This window comes from Rattus rattus, chromosome 4 (genome assembly GCF_011064425.1).
Source record: "Rattus rattus isolate New Zealand chromosome 4, Rrattus_CSIRO_v1, whole genome shotgun sequence".
Classification (NCBI taxonomy): Eukaryota; Metazoa; Chordata; class Mammalia; order Rodentia; family Muridae; genus Rattus; species Rattus rattus.
This window is the reverse complement of record NC_046157.1, coordinates 92934951-92944021: the sequence shown is the minus strand read 5'-3', so window position 1 is coordinate 92944021 and position 9071 is coordinate 92934951. Positions and strand designations below refer to the sequence as shown.

Below are 9071 nucleotides of genomic sequence, written 5' to 3'. Positions count from 1 at the left end.
GGGTTCGGTCCCCAGCTCCGAAAAAAAAAATATTATGAGTGCAGACAAATCAAAATCCATTGCTACATCTGTACCAGAGCTTCTTACAGCATTCCTTCATTTAAGATCGTAGCAACTCAAAAACTATCATATGCTGCATAAAATTTTATCTGTGATTTATTATTATTATTATTTTTGTTTATGTTTTGCTTATGCATCTTTGGGACTACGATTAGCATTATATGTGTTGGAAGATCAGAGGTCAGCTTCCAGGAACAGAATCTCTCTTCGAACTCAATGTTCCTGAGGATACTCAAAGATGGAGGACACTTCTTTACCTGCTAAGCCACCTCACTGTCTGCTAAGCTACTTTAATCATCAGCAATGTGTCCATATTGAACTGTTTTCTAGAATACATTATAACTGGAGAATGGACAGCTGTTTCTGTCAGACGGCGACTTGTTCTATTCAAGCAGAAAAGAAATATAGAATCCGAAGCTACAAAAACTCAGGGGAATGAATTTGGTCAGAGAGTTGACTGGGATAAGGACATGAGACAAAATAGATTGCTTCAGTCTCTCTGGGTACTTAAAATTTATTATTAATATATTATTACACATATTTTTACAATTTTTGATACAGATAATTTTATAATTTCTTTCTCTTCCTCTACCTTCTTCCAGATCTTTCTGCCATCTCATGAAGACTACAAGAAAGCTATAAAAATTCTGTTAAAGAAATATATAAAAATGAGCAAACATGTAGAAACCCTTAAGTAGAAAACACATCAATTCCTTTGAGTAATACAAGAAAATACAATCACACAGGAGAAAAATTTGACCAAAACATTCCAAGACCTAAAAACGAAAATAGAAACTATAAAGAAATAGTAACTGGAGGCAACCTGGAGAAAGAAAAACTAAGAAAGAGGACAAGATCTACAAAATAAGGCATCACCAACAGAACATCAATCAATGAAAATGTAAAGTGAAAAATTTCTAACCCAAAACATCCAGGAAATTTGGGACATAAATAATAAGAATAGAAAATGAGGACGATTTCCAGTTCAAAGTTCCAGAAATCATTTTCAACAAAAATCATAGAAGAAAATTTCTCTACCCTAGAGCAAGTGACTGCCATGAACATACAAAAATCTAAAGAATACCAAATAAATTATCACAGAAAAGAACCACCTTCCTCATTATAATAAAAATATTAAACATAGAGAACCAAGGAATATGGCCAAGTAAAATATGAACATAGATCTATTTTTATTACACTTGACTTTTCAACAAAGACTATAAAAGCCAAAAGACCCTAAGGAGATATATTGCATACATTGAGAGCTAAGACTATTATAGCCAGCAAAGCTCACAATGACAATAGATGGAGAAAACAAAATATGCCATGACAAAAACAAATTTAAGCAATATTCTCCAACTAATCTAACCATACAGAAAATAATGGAAAGTTTCAATACAAGAAGAGTAACTACAGTAACAAAAAAAAATTAAAAATCTCACAGCAAAACCAAAAGAAGAGATTCATACGTAGATGAACACACACACGCACGCACGCACGCACGCACGCACGCACGCACACACACACACACACACACACACAAACACCAGAAAGAGAGAGAGAGAGAGAGAAACAGAGACAGAGACAGAGACAAAGAGAAAGAAAGAGAGAACAACACACATAAACATGTATATACAGTATTAAATCCAAGATTAAAATAACAGGAACTTGTACTGGGTTTGGAATAATGCTGCTTATGTTACATTGATTTGAGTCCCCCAAACTGCTCACACAAGTGTCCACACATAAAACTCGAAGAGAACCTGTACTCACTTGTTTCTGATAGGTAAATAGAGATGCTGACAGTCAAAGATTTGGCAGGGAAAACTAAGGTGAGACTTAGAATTCCCAGTCAAGAGAGAAAGGAAAAGAAGGAAGAAGATCTGTCACACCTAAAATATACAAGGAGAGGAGTGACATTGCACCTGAGATGATGCGGGACAGAGAACATAGCAAATATATAGGGGCTGAGAGATAGTGGCCCAAGAGGGCTGCCTGACATGGTTCAGGGCAGCAAAGATGAAATACAGGATTTAGTATGTAGTAAGTCTGGACTATAAGAGGGAAATGAATTAGCAATGTGAGTGTTAAGAATCCATTGATCTGGTTTAGGCTTATCAAAATATAAAGACTGTGTGTACATCTTTCTATCAGGAACCCAGAACACTTGGGCAGTCAACAACGAATTCTGCTGCCATTGAGGTTTATTTAAGTATTTGATTTAGTTCTACTACAGGAATTAAAAATCTTTTGTCATTAATATAATGAACTCAATCAATGAATATCAAGACACAGGCTAACAAACTGGATATGTAAACAAGATCCATGAAGAAACACACCTGAGTAACAAAGACAGATACTACCTCAGAGTAAAGGGGCTATAAAAAAGTTTTCCAAGAAAATAGTCTCAAGAAACAAACTGGAGTAGCCATGTTAATATGCAATAATATAAATTTTCAATCCAAATTATTCCCAAGAAGTTGGAAAGAATCTTCACACTCACCAAAAGAAAAATTCCCCAAGGTGAAATTTCACCTCTGGACATGTATGCCCCAAATGCAATTGTAACCACCTTCATAAAAGAAACCCTATTAAAAGTCAAACCACATGTGTAACATTATACAAATATCCAAAATATACAAAGAACTCAAGAAGTTAGACCACAGGGAGACAAATAACCCTATTAAAAAATGGGGTTCAGAGCTAAACAAAGAATTCACAGCTGAGGAATGCCGAATGGCCGAGAAGCACCTAAAGAAATGTTCAACATCTTTAGTCATGAGGGAAATGCAAATCAAAACAACCCTGAGATTTCACCTCACACCAGTGAGAATGGCTAAGATCAAAAACTCAGGTGACAGCAGATGCTGGCAAGGATGCGGAGAAAGAGGAACACTCCTCCATTGTTGGTGGGATTGCAGACTGGTACATCCATTCTGGAAATCAGTCTGGAGGTTCCTCAGAAAATTGGACATTGAACTACCTGAGGATCCAGCTATACCTCTCTTGGGCATATACCCACAAGATGCCCCAACATATAAAAAAGACACGTGCTCCACTATGTTCATAGCAGTCTTATTTATAATAGCCAGAAGCTGGAAAGAACTCAGATGCCCTTCAAGAGAGGAATGGATATAGTAAATGTGGTACATCTACACAATGGAATATTATTCAGCTATCAAAAACAATGACTTTATGAAATTCGTGAGGCAAATGGTGAACTGGAAAATATCATCCTGAGTGAGGTAACCCAATCACAGAAAAACACACATGGTATGCACTCATTGATAAGTGGCTATTAGCCCAAATGCTTGAATTACCCTAGATGCCTAGAACAAATGAAACTCAAGACGGATGATCAAAATGTGAATGCTTCACTCCTTCTTTAAAGGGAACAAGAATACCCTTGGCAGGGAATAGAGGCAAAAGATTAAAACAGACACAGAAGGAACACCCATTCAGAGCCTGCCCCACATGTGGCCCCATGCATATAAGCCATCCAATTAGACAAGATGAATGAAGCAAAGAAGTGCAGGCAGACAGGAGCCGGATGTAGATCTCTCCTGAGAGACACAGCCAGAATACAGCAAACACAGAGGCGTATGCCAGCAGCAAACCACTGAACTGAGAATAGGACCCCCATTGAAGGAATCAGAGAAAGAACTGGAAGAGCTTGAAGGGGCTCGAAACCCCATATGTACAACAATGCAAGCAACCAGAGCTTCCAGGGACTAAGCCACTACCTAAAGATTATACATCGACTGACCCTGGACTCTGACCTCATAGGTAGCAATGAATATCCTAGTAAGAGCACCAGTGGAAGGGGGGAAGCCCTGGGTCCTGCTAAGACTGAACCCCCAGTGAACTAGATTGTTGGGGGAGGGCGGCAAAGGGGGGAGGATGGGGAGGGAACACCCATAAAGAAGGGAAGGGGAGGGGATGTTTGCCTGAAACCGAAAGGAAATAACACTCGAAATGTGTATAAGAAATACTCAAAGTTAATAAAAAAAAAAAAAAAAAAAAAGGGCAGAAAAAGAGCAATCTGTTAAGCAAGGTAGGAGACCACTGGATACTTCCCCAGGGAATATCAAACAGTCAAGCTTTATGACAATATTCTGTGCAACATCCTTTAGATATAATTACTATGCAATTTCCTGAGTCTATCATTTTTCATTATATGGATGCCATTTTATTGGTTGATTCTGACAAAGATGATTTAGGGGAAATGTTTAAGGAAATACAAAGAATATATCCATGCTGGTAATTATAGATTGCTTCATAAAAATACACAAAAAGAAGATACATAGAGATATTTAGTTATAAAAATCAAAGAACAAAAATTTTGACCAAAAACTATATATACATAGAGACCAATTGTCAACTCTTTTTTTTTTTTTTATAACCACGCCTGACTGGCTTGTTTTATTGAGGGGGGACATGGGTAAGAACAAGTAAGACAGTTGGGACCCTAGGTTGGGAAGAATACCCTCCCCTCCCCGTATGCACCCACTGCCCCAAATAAAAAATAACCAACTATAGGGAAGCAGCTGAGACAGTGACGGGGAGGCTGGGAGTGGGCAGGGAAGGATATTCGGAATTGAGGGCAGCAGTGAAAAGACCATGCGTGTGCTGGGAGGGCCCGAGGTGGCGCTGGATGAGTCTGTCTTCCTTGTAGGCATGTATAAATATAAAGATAAGCCTTTCTTCTCCCCTCTGCCCAGTACTGCCACCACCCGTCCCCAGCTGTGCCTTTCCTCATAGGCGAAGGGAGAGGGAAAAGCAAGTTATCACCAATTGCGATCAGACCCACATCCATCAGCTTCTGGATCTTCTGTGCTATTACAGGATTCTTTAAGTGTTCGCTCAGAGCCTGGGGGTCCTTTTGCATCTGCTCCAGGATGAGCCTCATGGCTGGGTCACTCATTATCTGCTGTACCTCAGGGTCAGCCATGGCCCGCCGTTTCACATCCTCAGGGCTATCATGTCTGTTGTACTGTGCCATCATACAGCGTTGGTAACCATCTGCTGCTTCCTTACAGCTGGAGTCCAGGTCTAATGCCTTCTGGTACACATCCATGGCTTTTGTATAGTCCTTCATGGCTTCCAGAGCAGCTGCTTTCCGTGTATAACCCTTGATGAAGGTTGGCTCTAGCTGGATGCACTCTTCACAGTCCTTGAGTGCCAGCTGAAACTCCAGGAGCTTGGTGTAGCAGGCGGCTCGGTTGCTGTATAGTTTGGCATCTCTGGGTTCCTTTTAATGGCTTCTGTATAGTGCTTCATGGCCTGGGGTAGTCCCCTTTCTGGAAGCACTCATTGCCCTTATTCTTTTCCTCCAAAAGCCAAATCAGGGGTTGATATAAGCCAGTCGCTCTTGTTCCTTCAGAATTTTCTCTGCCTGCTGGCACTTCTTGAGCACATCTGGGGTTCGGTGCTCTGCCAGAGACTTGTTGTAGAAATGGATAGCATCCTTGTACCTTTCTTCTTTGAAATAGGAATTGCCAATTCGGCATAAGCTTTGGCGATCTGCCGTAGTCCTCTGGTTCTCTCTGCCTACTTCAATGGCCTTCTCTCAGAGCTCCGGCATTTGTTGCAGTCGCCCTTCTCAAAGTGCACAGCTGTTTGATTAGTTATGTAAGTCATATTGGTAGGGTCCAGCTCCTTGGCCTTGTCATAATGCTTCAGGGCCTTGTCAAAATCTTTCTTCTTGTAGGCATCATTTCCCAGTTCCTTTTCTTTCAGAGCCTGTTTCTTATTCTCTGGAAGATCTTCTTCCATTGGTTCTGGCTTGGCCTCCTTTTTAGGAGGGGGTGGAGGTGGGGGTGTTGCTGCCTCTTCCTCTTCATCCATACTGCCCAGATCAACTCCAAGGAGGACACTGAGAGTAGTCATGACCCAGGGATCTTGGAGTTTCGTGCCCAGGTCTGAAGGCTTGTTCTGTAGCTGCTCTATGAGTTCCCTGTAGGTGGGGTCACTGAGCAGTGTCCTTGTCCTGGGATCATTCTCTAACTTCTGGTACAGATTAGGCAAGTTGAAAGGATTCATAAATTTCCTCTCTGCAAACCTGGCCTCCATGTTCTGCAAGCCTTCCTTAAGCTGGAGATTATTGGCTTCATGTTTTAAACCTTCTTCATAGGTTCGTTTGGCTTCTTCAAACCGGTTTAGGAACTCAAGGGCTGCTGCTTTTCTTGAATAACCCTTGCCCCAGTCAGGCTTCAGGTCAACAGTCTTGCAACCATCCTCATACGCCTTCTGGTAGTCTCCTTTCTTGCCATAGGCTGCAGAGCGATTGCTATAGAGCACATGGTTCTGAGGATCTAGTTTAATTGCCTCAGAGTAGCACTGTAAGGCATCATCAATGTTCCCAGCACTCAGGGCCTTATTGCCCTTCTCCTTTAGCTCATTCACCTGCTCCATAGCCTGGCCCGGAACCCCGTTGAATCGAATTCGTCCGCTCCGCGTTCCCAACCGCACGCGCCGCCTTCTGGAACCTACTAGAAGCTCCCAATTGTCAACTCTTAAATGTTTTCAACAATAAATGGGAGATATTTACTGGCTGAGGCCTACAATTATATTAAGTACATATGACTTAAATAAATTGTTTCAAACATTATAAGGAAATTCAAATTTGAACATTCAAAACTATCTAACACCTGAGAGAAATAGAGTTAAAATTGTAGAACAAAGACTGCAAGACTCTTGATTTATTTTGGTCATTTTGCCTTTAACTCATGTTCTTACTGGGATCATTACACTAGGAAAAGATACTCTCAGAGAATATATTTTGCAGCTCATAAACAAAGTAAAAATTGAAGACATGTGAAGAAATGATTATTGAAATAAGTATAAAATTTATAATTTCCCTACATCAATTATCAGGAACATAACCAGCTGAAATTGTAGTAACATACTATGTCTTACTAATGCTGAGTTTATGTCATCATGGGTGCTCAGTGAAAATTATTAAGATTATCACAGGGCTTGTAGTAACTACTTGAAGAACTCCTTTTTGAGGCCCATCATCTGAGGAAGCACACTGAAGTGTAATACAAGCTACTTCAGAAATAAAACATTTCTTTCCATAATTAGACTCAAAAGGATTTCATTCAAGAGAGCAAGACCCAAAGTCCCGATTTGCCTTGTGTGGAGGTAGCTAGTAGTGTTTTCCAAGAAATTGTTCAAGGGGGAAACTTTGAATAAAATACAAATATATTGTTTCAGACTATGCTTTTGTTGATAAATGATGCAAAGGTAGGGGAATCCATGCCATGCATAAGAAAATACAATAAAAGAAAAAACATGCTCCCTAAAACACACATACATTACATTTGTTTATCTTCTTAGGTTTTGTGGATTCATAATACATATATCATTGGCACTTGTATGTGAATCACCAACATTAGGTCTATTCCATGACGGTAGAACCACAGGTACTCCTGAACACATAACTTCAAATTGTAAATTATCTCAATACAGATATCAGATTTCTGATTGCATATAACTTATGACCTCTTACCCAATTACTATTTACTTGTATCAATGCCTAGTGCAGTAAATCGATACTCACTTTCTTCCTTACAGTTAAGAAACCACCATTTGTCTTTTATGAATGAGCACATGTAAAAGACTGTACTTTCTAGAATGAACTTTTTAACTTCTGAGATTACCTGTGTTCCTATCAAAAATATTAATTCTGTCACTATAAGGATTATTTTTACACATATGACAACTTCAACATTAAAATACCTTGTGTTATATTCTAGCCATGGAAGCATTCATTGTCATGTTGATTTTCTCACAATCAAAGCTGGACAACATACGATGTACATCATTCTAAATGCAGTGTCCTTTGCCTGATGCAAATGCAATTTTTGTCCATTATTTCTACCATATTCCATTGAAAATTGATGTGTCATTTTTGAAGAATATTTGAAAGAAGGGAATGCTATCATGGACACATAGTACACCACATTGGTTTCCCTTGACAAAAAATGTAATTGGAATCCTGTCATAAAAACACTGCTGTTATATTTCAGAATTATGAACATTGTCATGTAGTCACTAGTCCTGTGTTAGTATGGAATATGTGAAATATATCGATCCTAAAAACAAAAAGTGCTAATCAGAAATTATAGAAGGTATTTGCAATTATACATGCCAATAAATGTTTACCAAATCAACCATAAGTTTTATTTGTTCCATGTTATGAACTTAAGACTTATTTTAATAACTATTATGTATGTGTATGTATGAGAGCAATGTTTCTAATTTGGGCTTTTAAAGTTTATACTTTATTACACTCTACTCAACAATTGTCACTTTATCTGTTTTCCCGTAAGGTCTTAGGCATAATAAACAGGCATACTTGTCCTTTTAGCTCATTTCCATTTCTAATTCATAAGAGACCATCAGGTCTACACCTTGTGGTACTCTTTTGCTAAGAATTCAGAGGTGTTGCTTTGTTGGAATAGGCATGTCACTGGAAGTCTCCACTTTCATTCTCTACTCCCTGCTTCTTGACAGGATATAAGTGCTTACCTGCTGCTCCAGTGTTATGTCTGCATGCTTGCTACCATGATCAGAAGCATGATGATCCTGGACTCTTTCTTTGAAACAATAAGTAATCTCTTAACTAAAGGCTTTCTCTGGTGAGTTACCTTGATCATGATATCTTGTAAGACCAGTTTAATATTAACTAAAATTGTATCCAGTAGTAAGAGTCAATGGGTTGACTCTGTACCACTTTTATTTCTTTCAGTGTGGAAAGTGAAAACAGTTAGAGACCATGAACCAGAAGGCCTTCTCTAAAATTGGTCTGAAATACTGGTAATAGAAAACTGCATATTTAATTCCTCCAAGTGATTTGCTTTTTTTACTTCAAACTAACTTGACGCTTATTACTGACATATTATACATATCAATCCCTATTCAGGAGGCTTAAATTTGAACATAAATGTCACTTAGGGACATTATAAAAGGTGTTGTTGTAAAAATAAAAAATACATAAGGCCTCT

At 38.9% G+C, this 9071-nt stretch overlaps 1 pseudogene across 1 annotated transcript; it reads right to left on the bottom strand.

The window, feature by feature from the left end:
* Positions 1–340: 340 nt before the first annotated feature.
* Positions 341–6553, bottom strand: LOC116898435 (annotated as a pseudogene). Its single transcript, XR_004387650.1, has 2 exons — positions 4785–6553; positions 341–443 (listed from the first exon to the last, which is right to left on the bottom strand). The product of XR_004387650.1 is annotated as a stress-induced-phosphoprotein 1-like (transcript).
* Positions 6554–9071: the final 2518 nt, after the last annotated feature.